This window comes from Cygnus atratus, chromosome Z (genome assembly GCF_013377495.2).
Source record: "Cygnus atratus isolate AKBS03 ecotype Queensland, Australia chromosome Z, CAtr_DNAZoo_HiC_assembly, whole genome shotgun sequence".
NCBI classification, from domain to species: domain Eukaryota; kingdom Metazoa; phylum Chordata; class Aves; order Anseriformes; family Anatidae; genus Cygnus; species Cygnus atratus.
The window spans coordinates 29,674,680-29,698,246 of NC_066396.1; the positions used below are offsets into that span (position 1 = coordinate 29,674,680).

Here is a 23,567-nt window from a genome sequence, read left to right on the forward strand (position 1 = left end):
CATTGGAGTTCTGCATAACTAAATGTGCCTTACTGATCCCTGCTGTGGAAACGAAAGGATTCTCTTCATCTCTTCCATCTCAGAGGTCTCCTTGAAGGCTTGTCATCTTGTAGTCAAGTTTAGGATGAAGAGGGGTTGCTAATTACATGGAGTCTGGCCTCCAGACTCCAGGTACAGAGTATATTAGAGTATACTAGTACATTCTTCCTCTTTCAAAGGAAATTACAGTGTTCAGGAGGGCCTCAAGTCTTCAGTAGAAAAACTGAGATACGGCATTTCCTTTACACAGTTTTTGTAAATTAGTTCTAGCATTTAATCATGTACTGTTTAAAAGCAAGTACTTATTTTACTTGGTCAGCTTTCAGCTCCTGATTTGTACTACACCGGAGAGCCCTTGGTATCCTGTATGTTTGACTCTTTGAAAGACCTCAAAGTAAAAAGATTTCCGCTTCGGTATCAGAAAGACATATCTGACACACTTAAGAAAACTAAGAGTTGTCTAGATGAAACCTCTAAGTTGTAAAGCAAAGCAAGAAACCAAACTACCTAACAGCAAAAATCAAAGCTTCTCGGTAGTTACTAAAATGTATGGTCTGCTTTAAAATCAGTGGCACATCACACTAATAAACAGACAATGGGCATTTTCTTGTAAAGTCCAGGGGCTGTGTGTTGCACAAGAGAAAATCTTAAAATCTGGTCCACACTTACAAAGCCGAAAGACTGTTATTTTGGGAACCTCTGTGATGGAAGCTTACCTAGTGTTGTGTTTGCTTAGCAATGTTGTGGAGTTTTCTCTCTTTAACATTGTGTATTCATTATATAAGGTATATACCACTGTCATTGGAAAGACTATTTCCTACACAAAGACAGCATTTGTTTAAGAGTAGGAGTTTTGGGGACCAACACAACTTTTTAGTTCTTTGCTTTTCAAAGGAAGCAGGGCAGGAATACAAATCGGGGGCATAGGGGGGTGGGGGAGTGGAAAAATATCACTAAGATACAAAAGCACATAATGAAAGAAAACAGGGTAAATGTGCTAGTGATTCCATCATCTCCTCATATTTAAAATACTTTAAACTATTTTAAAATATTGCTCTTTATCCCACTAACATTTTGTAGGGATTAAAAATAATTCACAACACTTGACAGAATATTTTTGCAGCATCCCCTCATATAACAAACCAAGAAATGTCAATTTCAGTAGGATTTCAGTAGCTGTATCTCACCCACCCTCCCCAGGACAAGACATTCCTGCTGGTGTTACTGCAGCTGCTAGCCAAATACTCTGCTCAGCAAGCAGTGTGTGTGTCATAATGTTAGTTTCACTTTTGAGGGGAAGAAGAAAAATCGTGGTTTTTAGTAAAAGCAGCCTTCCTGGCAATCTTTTCAGCCTGCTTCCTCTGTCGTTTACTGAATGGTAGCCCTCCCATAAATCAGTAGAATATTTATGTTGCCTGCTGCAGCATCTCTTCTACACAAAGTGGGTCCCTTGTTCACAGTTGTAGTGGCATATTCCTTCTGCTTATCAAAAAATACCTCCAGCCAGGTTGCTGGTAGCTCTGGGCTTTCCACCTCTGGCTAACTCCATCGCACAGCAGCAGAGGATGCAAGAGAAAATACATCCAAAACGAGGAGGGATTGGCTCACAGGGCTCAACTCAGCTGTGAGGGCTTGATTTGCCCCCAGATCTATCCCTCTGGAAGAAGGTGCCCCAACCTCACTCTTGTGGCTCCTCTGGCCAGAGGAGAGCCAGGCTCAATGCTGCTCCATGCTGGACATGGCATTTAACACATGGCAAAAAACAGCTTTCGCTCATTTCTCTGGATGAGAACTAGTTGTACTCTTTCATGCAATTAGGTAAACACTTGAAATTTGTTTGGTCCTTTGCACAAAATCTTCCAAAAATGTTTGGAGAATACTCCCTGTGATGATCCAGCAGAGCTGCTGCCTCTGCCTCCACACCTCACATGCAACTGCCTCAGCAGTGTCTTCTGTAATCAACTAGAAGTCAGGTCAGGAAGCCCAACAGCTGATGACATGTACCTTTCTGCTTCAGGGAGACCTCTCGTTCTTTATTTTGCATTTGGGCCTCAGTGTGAAGGAACACTTGCTGGAACTGCTCATTTAAAAATCCTTCCTCCTCCAGGAAGAGGAGATTGTGGAAGCTATTTCTGAATCCCCAAATGCCCTCCCTGAGAGCTTGACCATGTGGTTTATTTCCATTACACTACAAAAGTGGAATGAGGAACCTATGTTTTTAAATGTAATAGCTGCTGGGTGCCATTCTTTGGAAATGAGAAATGAAAACAGCTGAATGCTGATTTATTGTTTTAGTTACAAAGAAAAGGCCCAGCCAATGTGGTTGGAGTTCAAAAATAAAGGAGAAAAAGAAGAGGGACTAACACAGGTTTGATGATGTTTGTACCAGTTTGTTCCACAGCAACAGTGAAAGTTAGTAGTTAATTAAAATGATGTGGAGCCTGACCCCACAATTAATTAAAGCAGGGCTACTCCAGTGGTGGCCAGGAGAAGAGACCTCTCTCCTTAGCACAAATGCTTCTTTGCTGGCTTGTGCATGTCGCGGGTGGTGCACCTTTCTGAACCTGGAGAGGGGCTGGCAGTAAGCCCCCAGCTGGGCAGCAGTTGGTGGCTTCCAAAAGATGGGGTGGCTCTGAGCTGATTATGAGGTCCAGACTCATATCCAATCCGTACAGAGGTTCTGAGCCCCAAGTTCTTTTAGAGATGGTAAAGATCCACAGTCCCTCCATTGTCTGCCAGCAATGTGCCGGCTCCATTTATCTTTCACCAGCACTTCCAGAAGCATTAAAATCAAGTGGCTTACATCTCTGAAATCTAACTGAAGCATATCATGTAAGAATACTTTTAAGGTATCTTCTTCCTTGGTCTTCTTCCTTGTTACTTTTCCTCTGTGTCATTCTTCATTGTCTGGTAGTATCTGTTAATCAGGTGAGAACACAATATTCCACAAAACTTGTGGAAGTTTACTTATTTGTGGACTGCTTATGCTTCTGCCAGTTTTAATTGAAATTGGCCATAAGATTCAAAAGGAAAACAGCTACATTAAAGATATGTAGTAATTTATTTTTACTCTAAAGTATTTTGATATTACAGTTTTGCCACTGTGTTCTCATTTGATACCAACACTGATATTAGATGCCCCCAAAATGAAGTCAGTTCTTCAGAAATAATGATAGTGGTATGTGTCCCTGCTCATGGCAGGGGGGGTTGAATTAGATGATCTTTAAGGTCCCTTCCAACCCAAATGACTCAATGTTTCTATGATTCTATAAAGCAAAGTGTCTAATACATACTGTCATGTGACCAATCATTAAGTAACGCTTGTGAAAAATCAGCACAATGCATATTGTTATAACTTTATTTCAAACTGAAATATGTTTCTGATTTTAAATTAAAGTCTGTGCATTGTTTTTCCAGGACTGGGAGCCCAAACACAACTTGCTATTGCTTTGGACTAAGGACTAGAAATAAAAATGAGTAGAAACAAGAGTGAAATTGATTAGCTTCACTGTCTAATACGAAGATAAGAAGAATAAATGGAAAAATTATAAGTAAACAAATGACATATTCTACTTTGGTTTTGCTGTGAGCTATTTAAAGAGGTTTAGAAACAGTTCCTGAATGATTCTTGTTCACATACTTGTGTGTGTGTGTGTGTGTGTGTTAAAGGCTCTTGTTCTACAAGGTCTCTGGTGATTGATGTGGACACTGTAGGCAGTATGGAAAAAGTACAAGATAAACTTGATGCAGTTTTATGACGTTAACTTTCATATTGCATTCAGGCAACCTGGTAATTGTACTTTACTTGTACACAGAAGTGCAAAAAAGTGGTTAAAAATATCATGAAAGTTGATCTCTCCAGTGAGAAAATTCCACAATTTCAATGGTAGACCTTAAGAGGATTTAGTTACCCTCACCATTAACAGAAGTTAGTTCTATTGTCTTTTGTCCCTTTTATTTCTAGCTGTATGACACTATGATACTCACACCCTGTCTCACCAACTACGGCAAATTAAATTACAAGAACAGGTTATATAAACATGAAAAAATAAAAAAATAAATAATAATAATAATAATAATGATAAAAAACAGGGTGAGAAAATAATGTTTGGCTGAAATGAAGTTATATAAACATTAACTTTTGAAGTTTCATGACTTTCACAGATAGATAAGTGCTGCCAAAGAAGTTCAGGAAGCGTAGAATCATGAAATCATGGAATTATAGTATCATATAATAGTTTGGGTTGGAAGGGACCTTAAAGATCACCCAGTTCTAACCCCCTGCCATGAGCAGGAACATCTCCCACCAGACCAGGTTGCTCAAAGCCCCATCCAGCCTGGCCTTGAACATTTCCAGGGATGGGACATACACGTCTTCTCTGGGCAACCTATTCCAGTACATCACCACCCTCTGACTGAAGAATTTCCTCCTATCACCTAATCTAAACCTCCACTCTTTTACTTAAAAGCCATTCCCCCTTGTCCTAGCACTACATTCCCTGACAAAGAGTCTCTCTCCAGCTTTTCTGTAGGCCCCCTTTAGGTATTGGAAAGCCGCTGTATGGTCTCCCCGGAGCCTTCTCTTCTCCAGACTGAACAACCCCAACTCCCTCAGCCTGTCTTCACAGGAGAGGTGCTCCAGACCCTTGATCGTGGCCCTCCTCTGGACTTGTTTGTATTGGTCCTTGTCCTTCTTGTGCTGGGGCCTGCAGAGCTGAACGCAGGACTCCAGGTGGCGTCTCACAAGAGCAGAGTAGAGGGGAACAATCACCTTCCTTGGCCTGCTGGCCGTGCTGCTTTTGATGCAGCCCAGCATACAGTTGGCTTTCCAGGCTGCAAGTGTACATGGCCGGCTCATGCTGAATTTCTTATCAACCAACACCTCCAGGTCCTTCTCTTCAGCGTTGTTCTCCATCCATTCTCTGCCTGTATTTGTGCTTGGGATTGCCCTGGCCCAGATGCAGGACCTTGCACTTCACCTTGTTGAACCTCATGAGGTTCGCACAGGCCCACCTCTCAAGCCTGTCCAGGTCCCTCTTGATGACATCCCTTCCCTCCTGTGTGTTGACCACACCACACAGCTTGGTGTCATCAGCAAACCTGCTGATGGTGCACTCAATCCCACTGTCCATGTCACCAACAAAGATGTTAAATAGTGCCAATCCCAGTATTGACCCATGAGGAACACCACTCGCTCAAAAGAACCTGGATAGAGATGCAGTTTACTGCATTTTAAAATGCAATATCATTACTCACTACATATTTAACTTCTAGAAACTTCGATTTGAAAAGTAATTAAGACAGGTTTCCATCTAACTGTCCATAAATATCTTGAAACATAAGAAAAAAAAATGAATGTATGTACACATGTGAAAATATCTATTTTCAAATAACAAACTTCCTTTCCGCAAACTGATCCCAGGTGCATTCAAGTCATTATACAGTCCTGAGTACTGTCCAGGATGAGAATTTACATAAACTTGGACTAGAATCTTAATTTTGCATTACAGTACTTCATGTCAATTTCTGAATCCCTATAAATGGAAACTCAGGGCTGAACACAAGAAGTGTAGTTTGTTCATATGAAGGAAGTTTTCCATGCTTGACTATTTTAAGGAGATTTAAGTTGATTCTGCTTAGATTTAAAAAACAAAACAAACATAAAAAACATCATCATCATCAACAACAACCAAAAACTTGTCTGCCCACAAATCTGCTACAAGAGATATTCAAGCCAGTAGACTTCCCTACTTCCAAAGTATTTTCAAATAAGACATTTTGTTGGCATTATATTCTATTTTCCTGGTGATAATTAGATCCAATATAGTACAATTTTAGCTCCTCATTATTATAAATATATTCTATTTGTATAAAAGCAGAACTTGATTACATACAAAATGAAGTGTGTGTTTAACTCAGTGGAGACCTACTTTGGCGGACTCCACAATAACTTAATGGAGTTCTACTCCGGTGGACTCCAGAAGAATCTGTATTGCGGACACCAGGAGTTTTTACTGCAGATCCACTAAAAAACACTGCAAGCTGAGATTCACATTGTCTGTGTCTTCTCTTTCAACTCAGGTTGCAGTTTTATTTTTTTTGTCTCATTTTGTTCTGTGTTTAGATTTTGTTAAGGAAGAAGAACCTCAGACTTTTCTTTCTGACACTTTCCCTTGCTGGATGGTGCTAGCATACATTATCTGTTCACTCAGCAAAAAGCTCTGAAAGTCAGAGTGACAGCATTTTATGGTTCCCTGTAATGCCAGTTATACCAAGCCATTTCCCATCAGTGAATTGTATTTCAAAATTCAAAAAGCACTGTAGTTAACACAATTGCTTGCATTTGCCTGCTGTCTTTTTCCATCCACACAACTCTTGGCAGCACACTAAGTTTTATCCTACAATGGGAGAAAGGCACATGCTCCTTATAAGGATTCCCCAAGCTGCTACTGAATTGTGACTCAACTAACATGGCAAGAAATGCATTTACTCTGTCACCAGATCAGAACCACACCAACATGTGCTGAGCCACACGACTGCCAGGCTTCAAAGTCTTGGGACACTTAATGAGTCACGGAGATAGGTGTGGGCATTGCTCTTCACAAGAGGCAGTCAGCTTTGTTAAAGAATTAATAAAAAAAATTAATTAATCTTTCTCTATTTGCATAAAACCTGTCAGAAACTATTAAAATCAGCTAGTGGGGTTCTGCAGGGCTCCATTTTAAGGCCAGTTCTCTTCAATGTTTTCATAAATGACTTGGAAACAGGACTTGAAGGTGTATCATGTAAGTTTGTGGATGACACTAAATCAGTAGGAGCTCTTGACTCTGTCATGGGTAGAGAGGCCTTGCAGAGAGATCTTGGCAAATTAGAGAGCTGGACAATCACCAGCAGTATGAAGTTCAACAAGAGCAAGTGCCAGACTCTGAACCTGGGACTGGGCAACCCTGGCAATCACAGACTGGTGAAAAAGAGGCCGGAGACCAGCCCCACAGAAAGGGACCTGGGGGTTCTGGTCAATGGCAAGTTGAATGTGAGTCAGCAGCATGCCCTGGCAACCAGGAGGGCCAACCGTGTCTAAAATGGGACAAAATCAGGCGTAAACTGAGAGTATCAAAAACAAGAGATGGCTGTTCTCTTATTCTTTATTTTCAAAGTGGATGAATTAAAGTTGTGGTGTTTTCTTTTTTCTTTTTATTTATTTATTTATCTATCTATTTTTCAGGAGCTGATTTATATGCAAGACCATATTTACATGTGCTTCTTCCTCTTTTTTATTTTATTTTTCCTTCAGCAATGGGGTATTTGCTCATACCGCTCAAAAAAATAGCTTTCTGAGAATGACTAAAAATACCGAAAAAACTTCTTTGAAGTGCTCTTTGTGACTGATATTTAAAGAAAGAGCACGTTTCTAAACAGAATTTGTTTCTCTCAAATGCTGGGCCTACCAAAACAGGGGAAGGAAAACCATTAAAAATGTATGTACTTATCTTTAAGCACTTTACATCCTGAAAGATTCCAAAAGAAGAAGAAAAAGTGACATACAGGCACTCTGACTTCATAGAAATTACTTAAACAAGCAACTAACTTCTCTAGTCTTGTTCTAACTCATGAAAGTTTTGCAAATAATTCCCCAAAACCTCCTGAATAAAGAACAGACTTTGAATTTAATTTCAGCTGAAAATGACAAAGCTAACCACAACTAGCAGAATGTTTGCGATAATTACAATGAAACTGCTTCTATCATTTTTAGCTGTTTGAACATGAGGATGAAACAAAATCTGTTTCCTTGTCTGCATTTGAACTTCAGAATTTGGAACACAGAAGTATCAAGGAAGTAAAACCAAGCCTTCTGCAAAGGTGGCAAGAATTGTAACTTGCTTTAACAAACAGACTAACTCTGAAAGGAAATTGTTAAAACAGTTGTAACATAATGGTTCATATGTAACTAGTGTTACTTTTGTCCATTATTTGAGGACGTTTAGTAAGTTTCTGTCTCTGAGTGTTTTACATACCTGTTTAATTTAGAATGTTGTGGTTATGCCTGTTAGTACAGCTTACACATATTCGTGTCTGATTTAGCATGGAAATGTAGAATGACAGGTGTAAACAGGATGAAGCTGTATCATAGTTCACTCTTAAAAAGAGTAAGTTGCCACATGTCACAGGCTGACACCATTGTACCCATGTTAATATGCAAATGTATGTGAAGTGTATATGGTCATTTAGCAAAGACAAAAGGAAAGGGAAATGCTTTAATGAGAGTAAGATGCAAATTCGAAATGCTGTTTTCGGTGCAGATGTCTTTGAAAGGACTTGCTAAAAATGAACATAGTAGCAGGAACACTGTTGAAAATAATGAACAACCCTGAACAGCCTAGTGAAAAAAACAAGACATTTCATAGCAGAATATGCTACATTGTGATTAAATATAATGGAACACAAACAAGCAAAAATGTCTGGTATCACTAGGTAAACTAGTGTTGGGAGTCATAATGTAGACAGGACTTCTGTAATCTCTATCAACTGACAGTGTTCTCTTATCAGTCAAGAGTTTGGCAGATTCTCAAGGTCCAACCATACCTGACACTGTTAAAATGTGGAAGCTTTACAAACAATAATTTAAGGAATTCCCATTCACTTTTGTAAAATTCTTTGCATTTGCAGTGTTCCGTCCACAGAGATCTTGATGAGCAGAGTCTTGGATATGCACTGATGCACAACCAACATACTACACTACTCTCCTGATCTTTTAAGCGGTCTGGATACCAGTGGCGATTATACTCTGGAGGAATTAGAACTATTTTATTTTGTAATTTGTCAGAAGTTTTCAGTGTCACAGGAGTAGGTGCTTGTGTGAATTTTCAGCATGACAGCCTGGAAAGAGAGAAAGGCATTAAAAATGAAAAGCAAATTATTAGAGGATGTAGTACCAAAGAGACTCCCAGTGAGATAGGGGACTAGACAGATACACTATAAGAAATAATAGATTTTATTTCAAAATCACTGAGTGTCCTTTAAACTGCATATTCAAGAAAGCCAAATATGCAAAGCAATGTACACACTGAGTTAAATTCTAATTCTGAATTGCCCTAGATTTCCATAAGATGATGTCATATGACACAGGCAACACTTTTCTTCTGCTTAAAGAGTTAAAAACATGTCACTGTGGAGATGGCAGTGATAAGTTTGCCTTAAAGAACATTTTTTTTTTAACAGTACCAAATTCTGTTAGCAGTCAGGTAACAGTCTGCTTTGGAATTGGTCAGAGTTGCGCATGCATCTGTTGGTGATTTTCAGCCATAATCTATGTCAGATCAAATTGTCTTTTTAGTTCTTCCCAGTCCTTCTCTCGATTGTCTCCTGGGAAAAGACTTCATGGTGCTTTTTTGTAGATTGAGTCCTCTGATACTGGCGTTTTTCCTTATCTCACTATCTCTTCAGGTCAGCAGTCAAGCTCCTTCTCTTTCTGCTTGTTCCAACTGACAACCTAGCTCACCTATTTCAGAGTTTTAATTGAAGCAGGTTTACTTGGCACGGGCAAGAAAACAAGGAGCACAGTCATCACACAAGTTACAGAAAAGCGTACGTTTTCAAAGTTAAGGGTTGTGCAATAAGCCCAGACCTAGGACAGAAATAGCAGATACAAACATCGCCTGAAAAAAAGGTGCACTCTTCCCTTGCCCCGGCTAACACACACGCCTGCCAAGGGAGCTGCTGTTTACTACGCCTGGCCAAGGCGAGGTCAGTCCGGCGGCGGGGTCTGCGGCTCTTTACCTCACTTTCTTTCACTTTTCACCTCACAGCGGCTCCCGTTTGCGACGGAAAACGGAAACCTGAGAGAGACGAGAGCCTTCCATTCCCCGGAGGAACAGCACAGGAGCGGGGGGACCCTTCCCCGCGACTACCCCCGCACCCCGCCCCGCTCCCCAGGCGGAGCCTGACACCCGCCGCGCAACGGCCGCGCAACGGCCACGGGGCAATCCGCCCCCCCCCACCGCGGGGCGAGTAACGGCCGGCGGCGGCCCCGCCCCGTCGCCTAGCAGCTGCGTAATGACGCAAGCGGCGGGAGCCCCGCGGCCCGGCCCCCGCCCGTTGCTGGGAGGGGGGTGAGGGAAGGGAAGGGGGGGGGGGGAGGCGGGGCGGCCGTGAAGAGGCTGCGGGCAGAGCGCGGCTCGGCTCGGCACCACGCCGCCGACCGCCGCCGCCGCCTCCCCCGGCGCCGTGCATGGAGAGGGAGCGGGCGCTGAGGGGCAAGCCGCCTGCGTGCGCCGCTCCGCCCCGCCGAGCCCCCGCCGGGTGAGTGGGGCCGGCGGCGGTTGTCCGCTGGCCTTGACGGAGGGGGCGGTTGGCGGGCGGTTGGACGGCGTCACCGGGGCCGGGACCGGGGCCGGGACCGGGACTGGGGCGGCGGCGGGTAGGCCGTACCTGCGGCGGGAGCACGGCGGGGGGCGCGGCGGGCCTCGCCTCTTGGGCGGCGGGAGCGGCCCCGGGCGGGCGGCCCGTGCGCCGTGCGCCTTGTCGGAGCGGCGCTGGGCGGCCGGAGCGCTGCCTCGGGAGCGCGGGGCTGTGGCGCGGCGGGGAGCTGCCTGCCTGCAGCGGGGAGGCGGCAGCGGAGGGGTGCTCCCTCGGTGTGCCTGCGCTGCGCTGGCGGCGGGGCGCGGAAATGCTCGCTTGTTGGTGAACTTCATTAACTTCCACGAGATGAATGACTGTTATTACTATTACTACGAAGTAAAAAACTGCAGATAAAACTTCTCCTTCCTTTTTTTTTTTTTTTTTTTGTGTGTGTGTCTAATGCCAACCTAATTGGCTCTGTCTTCAAATTTCCTTTCCCACCTCTCTGTGTCAGGGGAGAAAACACATTGCTTTGGTTTCCCATAAAGTCCTTGTGTTCAGAGGGACGTAGGCTATTCTTTCTGGTTGCTTGCCAGAAGGAAACATAACCGGGAAGGCCGCTTAAAGTCTCAAATCCAATTTTGCAGGTAAGACTAGCTGGTTGATAGCCAGTGTTTCTGACATCTTAGCCCCGTACAGCATCCCAGTTTAACATCTAGCTCTCTGTTGTTTCTGATGTTAGCCACCAGTAATACAGTTAATGTTGACTAATTCAGTTCAGGTGAGAGAAATATTTCTGAATTGTGTGTTTTATAGAAAATCAACATTGACAGGAGATTGTAAAGAGGTTATGTTCACGGTGTGGAATGGTAGCTCGGACTGATTATGTGGATTAATTTTTTTTTCTTGCCCTGCTCACTCTTTCCCGTAACTGATACGGGGATAACACAGTAGTGATGTTCTTCAGAGGTGCCTGGTTTTGTTCCCTGACTAGGGTCGATGACATGGTAGTTTGAAGACTCTGTGATAGCTACCTTTTTTCTACTGTCTTCTGCTTTGCAGACAGTGAGTCCCCAGTGACTTCAGAGGTGTGACTAAATAATATTGTATTCAGTAACTGTAGTATTACAGTATGAAGTGGTAGTGGCGGCAAGCGTGCTTTCTTGAGAAGCCTTAAATCTGAACCATTTAGAAGAGCTCTTTCGTTTTCATAAATGTTGATGACAACAACACAGGGAAGTAGTGTTTGCTTCTGGAGGGGAAATTTTAATGAGCAAGAAGTTTACACAAGGTGGAAAATGGCTCAACATCCTTGTTGACTGGAATCAGATTGACTAGAACTGCAGAATGGAAAATGAAAGGAGACTACTGCTTCTCACGTGTATCTGTTAGGAGTGGTGATTGGGCTAATAGAATAACTATTTCCAAACTGTGCGGAGCTGGTGTTGTGCGTGACCAGGAGTATGACTGAAGTGAATGTCACTGCCATCTTGTACTAGCAGTGGCATCCTCTTGCTGAAATTGTAGGAGCAGCAGTTACTGAACAGGGTTGTAACTTTTGACATTGGTCTCTTTATCGCAGTTCTGGGGCATTTTTCCTGTATGACTTAAAGTAAACAAAAAGCTTGGAGAAAATGTTTGCAGTAACAGGAAATGTTCAACTGTCTTGGCTGAAAGAACCTCAAGAGGGGAAATACACAAGATTCACATATATACTAACAGTAAACAAATGCGTGAGTTAAATTGTGTAACTTGTACCTAAAAGGGAGCTACTATCAGAAGTTATGAAACTTTCATTGAAAAGCAGGGTAAAATAATTACTCATGCATCAACTAAAATAATCTGTAGCAGTGAGATTTTGAAAAAAGAATAACTGATACTGAATAAGCAATCAAAACCTTATGGCTTTTTAAAATAAAAATAACTGCAGCTTTGAGTAGGAGGTTGAACTAGATGAGACCTTGTGAGGTACCTTTCAACCTGAATTATCCTATGCTAGTGGTACTGTGCTATTACAAGTTAGCATTTCTATTATAAACATCCTTCTGTCCCCCCATTCTTTTCACTAAGGCTTGCATGCAAACATTAACACTGTTATTAGGCAATACACAGTTATACTTTTTCCATTTAACTTAATGGAGTTGCTATTTTAGAGCATCTGATCCTCTCTGTGCACTGATTTCAGTGGGTTCTGTATGAATTCATGTGTCCACCCACAGGGTTCTCAGCATGAGCCCAGTAAGATGACTAATATGAGTAAGACTAGCAATATCTGAGTCAACATTTGAGCTCAGGCTTGTATTTGTATTTCTCTAACTTGTTTCAGATGTGACTTCTATATCAGAAGATAAATAATCAGCTTTCTTGAATTTCTGGATATGAGATTTTGCAAACTATTCCATATGGTAGATTTTTTTGGAGACTTGAAAAGCAAAGCGAAAACATACGTACGCTACAAAGTTTCCTTATAGTAGTTCTGCTGGAAGAACTGTAGTCGATTATTTAGTACACGCACAGACGTGCTTTTTGGATGTATTGCTGAGTTGATCTATGCACTTCATGATATCTGTCACTTGGGTGACCATCGGAATACACTGAGAGCTACAGGACTCGAATGTAAGGTGTCTTGGTTCTGTCGTTTGTAACTTGTCTGATGCTGGAAGAAAAAAGCTGACTCCTCACCCCGTAACCAACTCTCTTGTTATACAGTACTGAACACGGAGAGACCTGAATCAAATGGAATAAAATAGAATCCCCTAGTGTTATCATGGGTATTGAGTACAGCTGATTTGATCTTTAAAAGTAATTTCTAACTTTACTTCTGCTTGTTGACCTGTACTGGAAAGCAATTATCTTCGGTGGAAAGTGTAGGTAGTTATTGAGTAGACAAGTAGAATGACCTGCCTGGAAGGTATTTGTCTCTGTAATTTTGGTTATGCAGTCATCGTATTAAACATTCAAACGTAACTATTTAAATTGGACTTGTAGGGAAAAAAATATCCTGAAGGGTGCAGCCTAACTATAGGTATTTTCCTTTAAACCAGTAAAGATGTTGTCCTTTTATGATGTGAGTTGTCTCTGCATTTTTGTCGTTATGACAGTGACTTCTACAGTATTATTACACAGTTTCTTTTGTTTTTAATAGATCACTTTTTAATCACAGTTAAACATTCTCTTGTGTTAGGAAGAGAGGCATTAGTATTCAGTGTTTTGATTTTTTCCGTGCCTCTGTCCCTTCTTCTGCACTTCCTTCTGTATTTTTCCTAGAATCATTAGTATTTGTCCATAGATTAAATAAATCTGTGTTGCTTTTCTATGAGTCTGTTTTTCTGTTTTCTGTAATGTCACAAAAGACAAGATGTCAGATGAAATTTGAATGTTTTTGATCCCATTCTTCATTCATTGTAATACTGTTTCTTGCCTTGCATGTGCCTGTATTTAGCAGAGGGTGTTGAACTCCATATCCTGCTGCATGGTTGTTTTAACAGCTTACATTTGACGTAAAATTCAGTGCCATGTGGGAATAGCTGCACACTATTCTTCTAGGATTTTAATAGTCTGTATTTGTTTACATAAAACGTTATCAGTCTTCTGTTCTTCATTTGGCTAGCTCTCAATTTTGTTAAGACTAGACCAAAATCAAGATATTCTAAGTTGACCAGTTATCACCACTGATGTCCTGAAGCTGCTGTTCAGTACTTACGTGAAAGTTGAAAAACATATTCAGTACCAGGCCTGGGAAATAGAACTGGAGCTTTTTACAGCCTTAAGAGACTAAAAATTGGTTACTTAGGCTGGAACTCTGAAAGAGTTTATATGCTTGCATACGTGTGTATAGGATGGCGCTTTTTGCTTTGTGTGCATACCTGCGTAGAACTTGTTCTGGTATTTATTGTGGTTCCTGAGCTATGTGTTCTTCTTGATGTGAAATTTGTATTGACAGTCTAGTTGAGCTAGCTTAGCTGAATCTTTATCTGTTTGCTCGTGCTCGAAGGGTTGCAATAGATTTCAGGGTTTAAGAATGTATTTTACAAGTGTCTTAAAGATTATGTATGTTCAAAGTTATGCAATTAAAGTTATTTGCATATATAAACTACAAGTCAGAAAATGGTTCTTTGACTTTACTGGTCCTAAAGATTTGTTTTTATAGTATTTAATAAGAATAATTAAGAAACCAGTTTAAATCAATTAGTGAGACTTTTTTATTTCTGCAGTCAGCCCGTCTTTGAAAAACAGTATGAAAAAGAAATTTCTTGTTTTTTAATATTTTATAAGAACGGTGTTAACATTTCTTAGTCCTAACATTGACGTTCTGCATGTATGAAATAAATTGATCTTTAATGAAATCTAATATGCCTTAAATGAATATCTTCAGTCTTTGTTCTCCATTAATCTTGGTCAACAGCTAAGGACTTCTTAGTTACAAGCAAAATGTTTGTAATTTTTTGGTGTGTTGTGCTGCTCCTTGTGTTTCCAGAACTGTAAGATATTTTTAAAATAAGAAAAAAATCTTTTTACTTTTAAATATCTTATCTTGCTACATAAAAATATACAGTAAATTTTCTACCTTTATTTCTCAAGCAATCCTGGGAGGCCTCAGTTGTTCAAGTGCATTTAGATTGGGAGCCCTGTTGACTTCAATATGAAATTATGGGATTACTTTCATGGACTCAGTTATAGAAACAGGGTCACAGGTGGTGTCTGAATTTCTCCGAGTATATCGGTAAAACTTGACTACAAGCCTAACACAAGAACATTTGAAGGCTAAGGCTATTGGAAAAAAAAAAAAACTATTAATTCCTGATGAAAGAGATTTTTTTGTCTGTTTTTTAAAGATGCTTTGGAAAGCTCTAATGATAGTCAAATAACATAGGAAGCTTTGTTGAGGTTATAAAGACAAAAGGCTCTTAACAATACAGCCTTCAAGTGAGGGCTCATGTTGGAGAATGATGTTCAGAAAAAGAACATAAAATTAAGTCTGCTATGTGTGGCATAGTTGGTGTACTGTTTATGACATTAGAGAGTATATGCCAGCAAAGATCCTTTCTTCTGCAGCATTTCTCAGTTGTGAAGAATTCAGACATGCTGTGATGTTTAGTTCTGGTTCTACAAAATGTAGCAATACTGTTTGTTTCTTAAGTTTATGTCATGTTTGTTCATAAACTAAATGGAATATAGTTGCAAGGGACAGTAATACCCAACTCTCTGCATGTTTCTCTGGTAAGCAACGGAACAAATGTTTACTGAAATGTAGAGGGGAAATAAAGCCACTTACATGTTTGTTATATCCCATCTGTACGAAGGAGTACTCCCATGTGCTGGGAAATCTGGAGTTAAAGCCAAATAGCAACTGGTCTCTATGACCTGGCATCCCCACAGGGACAAACAGAATCAAAAACAGTCTTATTCCAATCCTACAGACTACAAAGGTAAAGAAGGCAAAACATTGCTCTCCTCTGTAAATGGGGGTAGTAAAAGGAGTTGAATGAAGTGAAAGCTTTTTAAAACCCTCTCCTTGTAGCTGAAAGAATCAAAATTGGACGCAAAGCCAAACTACTTCCATTTTATTGGCTGTTGCGTGAAGACTGACAGGAAGATACATGCACTTGAAAGCTTGACTGTTTTTCAACATTATCATCAAACTACTAAAGAAAGATACTTTCTCTCACAATGAAATGTACCTCACATGGAGAGAAGTACTTCTTGTACAGACTGACTTTGGAAATTATAACTGGCATCTCTGGCCTTATTTCTGACACTATTTTGACATACTTTGTAGTACTGTTGGTACAACTTCTCTCATTGGATTATTTCTGAACCATTAGAAATTCTACTATAGAATATATTACAGTCATATCATAATATAGTCACAGAAATGTGTGCAGCTTTTGTTGTCATGTACAATCAGATTTAATACAGCTTTACAAGACTGTACTCTTCAGAGTCTAAGATCGCTTGTGTGAAATTTGGATACCTACTCTTGTGAGTTGAGATCAGTGTTAATTATGCAGTTTTTAAGCAACTGATTTAATTTATTAGATTGACAAATCTTCTGCTATGCAAGTTTTTCTGATTTCTGCACTAACTAAATGGTGACACTTTTTTTTTTTTTCTTTCCCTAATATGTAGTTTGATACCTTGAGGTTTTGCCCTTTGGAGCGAAAGGAAGCAGACTACCTGCTTAGCCAAAGGATAGGAGAGTTTTTAATGCTGAGAAAAATGGATGAGAATCTGAGCAGACGAAGTGAATTTTGGCCTTTCTGTCAGAAATTATTCACCAAGAAATCCCAAAGATCTAACAGAAAGCTAGGGGTTGGAGTTTCTTGATGTTTTAAGTGTATGCCACACAAGACGTTTCTTTCCTCAGCCTCTCATAAACTCTGGAATTTGATGCTCCATCATCTTTGTAAACACAACAGCTCTTTGTAGGGCTGTGCTGTAAACTGTATCACAACTGTGACCTAAGTTTAAAACTTTTTTTTCCTCTTCGAAACAAGTGGCAAGAGGGAAGGGGAATGGACAGGGTAACTTCTTAAACTGGTTTACAGTGCCAGAGAAAACGTTGTGCAACCACATCCTGGATAACCCCAAAGATGAACTGAGCTACAAAAGAAAGTTTGGGTTCCCAGTGGAATCTGAGGACATGGGATTGCACAAGACACAGATGCTCAGCTGTGGGCAATAAAGCATGTGTCAGTCCAACAGCTGGCTTCCAAAAGGTTGAGACTTTGGAACTATTCTAACAACTGTGTAAATAGGTGCATAGTTATCTTTTAATTGCTCTACAGTTGTGCCTTCATAACCCTTTGCAACTATGCTATCAGGGATTTTATGATTAAATACTTCTGGTTGCTTTTGTCTTAACGTGGCTTCAGTTAAAGGTGATTTCAAGGTAACTAGCTACAATTAGGATGTTCTTTTTGAAAAGTCTTTTGATCCCTAAAACTGGAGACTGGCACACTAAAATTGTTTCGGACGTTGAAAGAATAGTGAAGTTGCACTGAATTCTGATGAACATTTTGAGAGCATGCTTGCAGAAATTGTGTAGAACCGTGTTTTACTTAAGTTTGTGGTGATGGGAAAGTAAAACTGTTGGTAGAACTTACAGGCCTGAGCAAGGTGGGTGTGAAAAATGAGGTAGAATCTTCACTTTTCATTGTTACACATTTGCAGACCTAAAAGCAGTGTGATGAAGTACACTCAGACCACAGCATAGAACAGATAAAGGAGGATTGTTTGGTTGAGGTTGATGAGATTACATCGGTATAAGTGAGAGCCATATCAATTAGAAACTATTTCTGCAATGTAGTTGCATGTGTGATTTTAACACATGTGGATTAAGGTAGAACAAGCTCATATTTCAGCAGCTGAAAGCTGGAGGGATTGTGCAGGACACTGCCAATTTCATGTTGTTTTTGCTACCCAAGCTGGTTCTGGCACATTAATGGTGTTTACAAGGGTATCTGTAGGCTGCAGCAGACTTTAACCGTACCATAATTTTCTTGGGTTTTGGTACTTTTCCAAGTCTGTCTTCCTAGAGCTCAGCCATTTGCTTAGACTGATAGCTTGTCAGTGTTTTTTCCTGTGGACTCACAAGACCGAGTTCTAAGCTAACATTAAAACATAAGGGATTTTATTTATTTACTTGTTTTGTAAAAACTCAGTTGTTTTATACGTCAGTTTTATAGTGGTTCTGTGAGTTTTGACACTTTTTTTGGAGCTCTTGAACTTGTGAGATTTTTTTTTTGATAAGTTGTTGATACAGAATGCTTTGTCTTAAGATGTTATTGTGTTGTGATTCGAAGACTGAGCCTGCTGGTGAAGTGGCATTTCTTACTGTCAGATTTTTTTAGATTTTTTTTGTCATTACCTGATGTTGCAGCAAGTTAGTGATATGTCGTGATATGCTAGGATGTGACAGCTGCAGAAGTGTTATGAGCTACTTGTTTTCAAATACTTATTCTACGTTGTTTGAAAGGATATCTCCAAATAGCCGCATTTCAGTGTCGTCTGTTTAGTTTCTTATTGGAAAGCAGCCGTGTGGGCCGCTCTGTGTGACTTCTGTGAAATATCTTTGAGCAGCTCTATATTTAGATTACTTGAAACTCTTTCAGGAAATATGGAAAAGCTTTACTTTTAAATTGGTGCTTTGTGTTAATATGTCAAATTACTTTTCTCTTTCCTCCCTGTATGAAATCTGTCTTGGCTAGGAAACCCAGTATTGTTTTGACGTGCCACAATGTAGCTGAAGTGTTTCAGACTGAGAATGCCTAAGGGGAAGGGACCTTCAGTGCCCTTTGTCATACAAACAAATTTAATCTATTTAACAGTAGGTTAAATATGTGCAGAGCCAGGAAAAGTGGCCGTCTCATTTCACCTTAAGTAGACAAACAGAAGGAAAACAGGAGCGTGTCATTCCTGATGTTGGGTGGACAAACAGTTAATATGAATGAACAGGATTTCCTTAAATAACTGTTTGTAATAGCTGCCTCTGTATGATTTTCCTTAAAATGGTTCTGCTAACACCAAACTTTAATCAAATAATGTAACTTTTGGTTAAATTAAGATACTGTATTCATAGAATCATGGAATAATGGACTGTGGAGTGGACCTCACTAGACTTCTGCTCCAAGCTCCCGTCCAGAGCGGCATCAGTAATGGCGAGCTGTATCCAGTGAGGTCGTGAAAACCCCAAGGCCAGGGACAGCACGTCCTCTCTGTGTCCCAGTTACATTGGTGGGCTGTCCACAGGATGACACACTTTCTCCTTATGTCCTGTCTGAATCTCCTGTGTTTCAACTTATGCTTCTTGCCTCTTGTCCGGTGAAGAGCCAGGCTCTGTCTTCCCGCTAACTTCCTTGTAGGTACTGGGGGCTGCTGGTAGGTCCTCCGAAGTTGTCTTTTCTCAGGGTTGAACAAGCCCAGCTCCCCAAGTCTGTCTGTCCTCATGTGCCCATGTCAGTGGCCCCTGCTGTGAACTCACTCTATCCAGCTTCTCAGTGTTTTTTCTGTAGTGGGGAGATGGGTTGAGACAGAGACTGAGCACATGAGTTTTAAATTCAGATAAGATATGAACATTGTCCAAGTTTTAGAGAAAGCCAAGACAGTAGGAAGTCAAGGACTCTCCAACAACCAAAGGACAAACACTTTACTCTCCCCATTTATGTGTAAAAAATAAACAAAAACAACCAAACAGCAACAACAAAAACATAAAATGATGAAATGTATTCATTTTAAGCCATTGAAGGACATTGTCACCAGAAACAATCTGTTCAGTTCACATAAGGGTAGTGCTTCCCTTCTGTAATGAACTGCTCAGTTTGAAGTGTAAAATGTGTTCTGATAACTGTATTTGGTTATGTGTCATTTCTTTAGAAGTGTCGTATTTAAAGTCAACTTAAAAATGTCTTTTAGATTTATGTATTTTTGTTATATTTCAATTTTCCAAATGTAGCTTGCCAGACATGTTTAAAAACATTGTCTTGAAAATCATAGACAACATACTTGTGAGCATAATGTAATTAAACATCCAAGTCTAGACTGAACACATTACATTGCATTTTCCTGTAAGAAGCAAGGGAATGCAATGTGTCTTCTTTAATTAAAAAAAAAAAAAAGATAAATCAAGTTTAGTGCTAAGAAGTATTATTTGACTGGGTCAGTGATTAAATGTGGTTAACTGCAGAACAACAGCTTAAAAATCACAAATGCAAACCAAAAATGATTTATAACAAATGTTCCCTCCAATTTTAATCATAACTTAAGCAGTTTTAAATTAATTTGAATAAATCAATCTGTCTTGCCCTGAGACTGTTGAATACTTAATTGTACAGAGTTTATACAGTTGTGTGTACATTTATAGTTGATTTATTTATTTTTTTAATTCTCTTTGGTTCTCTAAGATTCATGGACTGTTAGGCCAACTGGAACTTTTGGAATATTACAATCTTCTGGTTTTGTCAAGTCATTAGACTTCAACCACTTTAGACAAATATGCTCTCTTTTCTGGGATGTTATCTAGAGTAAGTTACGGGGTATTCCAGTGGGAGATGGTTCTTTTACCACTCTGAATTCTTGGTTATGAATTCACAAATCAAGTTAGTTTTAGTATTTGTATTTCTTAACAGTAGCCCTGTAACCTATTTTGTACTAGTAAATTAGAAATGAATTAGTTGTGGAATGTCAGCTTCTCCCCTCAAGGAACCTAAACGGATGATAAACCAGTATTCCCTTTTATGTATCATTTAATGACTTTACTACCTTTCATAGAATCATGGGATATCCCGAGTTGGAAGGGACCTATAAGGATCATTAAGTCCAACTCCTGGCACCGCACAGGTCTACCCAAAATTTTAGACCATGTGACTAAGTGCACAGTCCAAACGCTTCTTAAATTCAGACAGGCTTGGTGCAGTGACTGCTTCCCTGGGGAGCCTGTTCCAGTGTGTGACCACCCTCTCAGTGAAGAACCTCTTCCTGATGTCCAGCCTGAACTTCCCCTGCCTCAGCTTAACACCGTTCCCACGGGTCCTATCACTGGTGATTACGGAGAATAGGTCACCTGCCTCTCCACTCCCCCTCACGAGGAAGTTGTAGGCTGCGATGAGGTCCCCCCTCAGCCTCCTCTTCTCCAGGCTGAAACCTTTGTTTAATAAGAGATTGTATCATTGGTATTACGTATTCCTGGAGTTTTTATTTCTCAGAGGCTTAACTGTTGTACTTGAGAAGCATGTTATGTATGTGAAACACCTGCCTTCTGTTTCCATATCTTTTATTTTGTCTTGCTTTTTAAATACCATGTTGCTGCACTTACTTTATTGTTAAATTAAGACGAGATAAAGTACTAGGCTGTTTTTTTAACAATTTAATGTTAGTAAAAAGGAGGAAGCAATGTAAGAAATCACAAGTTTAATTGTTAAGCCAAATACCTTTTTTAAATTCTTTTCATTTGATAAATAAATCCATTTGGAAGCAGTAAGCTGCATGTATTACCTCTGTGGTGTTATTAGTTGAAACCATCTTTGTTTATTTCCAGTTAAAGCAAATATAAATTCTCATCTAGCTGTTAACTTATTGTAAACCATTACAACAACTTAGAACAACAAACCTGTTGTTTGGTACAGTGTCTTTTTCATCCTGTCATCATTTCCAGTTACTCATTGAGCCTCTAGAGAAAGAAACAAGGCAAACAAAACATGGACAACCTTCTGCTGTCAGGAGAATATGATAGCAAATCATCCTTCCTGATAACACGTTACAGAGAAGAAAGAAAGACTAAAGGAGCAAGAAAACATAAAATCGAGGGCAAAAACAAGATGTAGCAACAGACTTAAGTGGACTTGTATACTCATTTAGTAAGCTTGCATAGCAGATTTGTTTAAAAAAAAAAAACAAAAAAAACACTTAAAATTATAGAGGCAGACATTCTGATATGAGTGGTATTGCACTGTACACAATAACTATTTTGAACTGACAAATTAAAAAAAAAAAACAGTCAAAGACACTGTGGGGAGGACATAACATCTCTTTTCTTATTCTAAGTGGATATGTTTCCTGTGATATGTAAAAAAGAATTGTCCTTCTTTCCCACAACAGTAAAAATACTGCTGCTGTCTTTCCTTGCGGTAGTGAAGCAGCAGGTGAGTTTACAGGTGGAAGCAGGAACTCAGTAGGATTCTGGAAACAAGATGGTTTAAAGCAAGGAGAGAGCAAGTATGTAAACAGCTTCATCCTTTTATCCCTCCAGATGCCTCCCTGCCTTTTGCCTTTTACTGCGTCTGTACTCTTCTTTTTCAGAACTTTGTTTTTTCCTGTTGTATTCAGTGGCTTCGTTCCTACTGTGGGTTGCTTTGTTGTGTTCTTGTTCCTTCTTCTCCTCCCATTAATAAAAGAGCCATTAGCTGCTGCGTTGTTCCCGGAGTCAAGAAGTTTTTAAGACACCTTTGTGATCTCAATAGTAGTCTGACCTATTAGGAACCAAACTTCAGGGCCAAGCGTATAGACTTTCAGTTTACCTTGCTGATACAACCTTTTGTCCTTTTGGATCCATCATCTTCAGACTTCCGGCATCTACCATTTGAGACAGAATACTTCTCCTAGGTCCAGCTCACCAGTCAATTGTGAGTGCATTTGAATGGGAAAACAGGAAAAAAATAACCCAAATGAACAGTTGTGTAAAAGAAATGCTAAGATCAGAAGCTATGTGCCAGATATTGTTTAGCCCAGCTTATAGCTATATTGAAACTGTCTAGGTAGTTGAAAAATTGATTTTCAATTGGAGGAGAACTCTTGATGGTTTTGGAGGGAGTTAACTTTGATTTGTTAGTAGAAGAAAAAAAACTGTGAAAAATAGATTGTGAGGAGACTTGACACTGTTAATCTCAGTAGGGAAGGGTGTGGTGTTGTGATTAGAATTTAAAGTGATGATGAGACGAATCAATATTTTTCTGGAAGGAAGCAAGACTGGCAGGTGGCTTGGCAGTAGACTGGAAGAGAATTTATGTTTAGTTTGAAATGGAGGGGATGATGGAAGGAAAAGTCAAAATGTATTATGTATAAGAAAAACATGAGAAATGGGTACAAGAAAGTGTGGGTGGATGAGTGGTTTTGTACTGGAAATGCAGACAGGGCAAGTCCTTGTGTGTGTCTTTTTAATCTTAAGTTTTTGTATACAAGTTTAATTATTCTAGAGGTTGTTATAGCTGTTGGAAAAGTACCATGTAATTTCAAATTTCAGCAGGGCTGATAATGGAGAATGTAGGAGTTTTGTTGTGGTAAGAATTTGGAAATTTTCTTTTCTAACTTCAGTAGAGACAGTTGATCTGGAAAAGGATTGATACTGGTAGTGTTTGGGGGGCTGCTGTTCATTATGAGTGTCACTTGCGCTTTTGATTCATGATGGTTGAGGGCAAGACACTGACCGTTTGTGAGCATTAAAAATCTATAGTTTAAGGTAAAATTATCTCTGAAAAGAACTAGAATTAAATCTTTCAGCAAATGCAGTTTCTAGCATGCATGCATGCATCCCTTGCTTCTTTTCCACCAGTAGCTTTTTGTTTTCTTAACTATGAAATGAGCAGACACATTTCAGATTACAGTCCTTTCCTTATTTAGATTGTGGGATGGAATAAAGTAGTAGTTTAACAAACCTTTTTGTTTTCTCACATCTCTGTTTTACTGTCACAGATTTT

At 39.9% G+C, this 23,567-nt stretch overlaps 1 protein-coding gene across 2 annotated transcripts in view; it reads left to right on the top strand.

Moving 5' to 3' along the window:
• Positions 1–23,567, top strand: part of JAK2 (Janus kinase 2) — a 109,793-nt gene that overhangs the window by 5,843 nt on the left and 80,383 nt on the right. The window contains exon 1 of one of the 2 annotated variants that reach the window (XM_050716459.1): positions 10,169–10,338. The exons of the other annotated variant lie outside the window; for it this stretch is intronic. The gene's annotated coding sequence lies outside the window, so the exon portion shown is untranslated. Of the gene's footprint in view, positions 1–10,168; positions 10,339–23,567 lie in introns of those variants that run through there. 2 annotated transcript variants of the gene reach the window in all.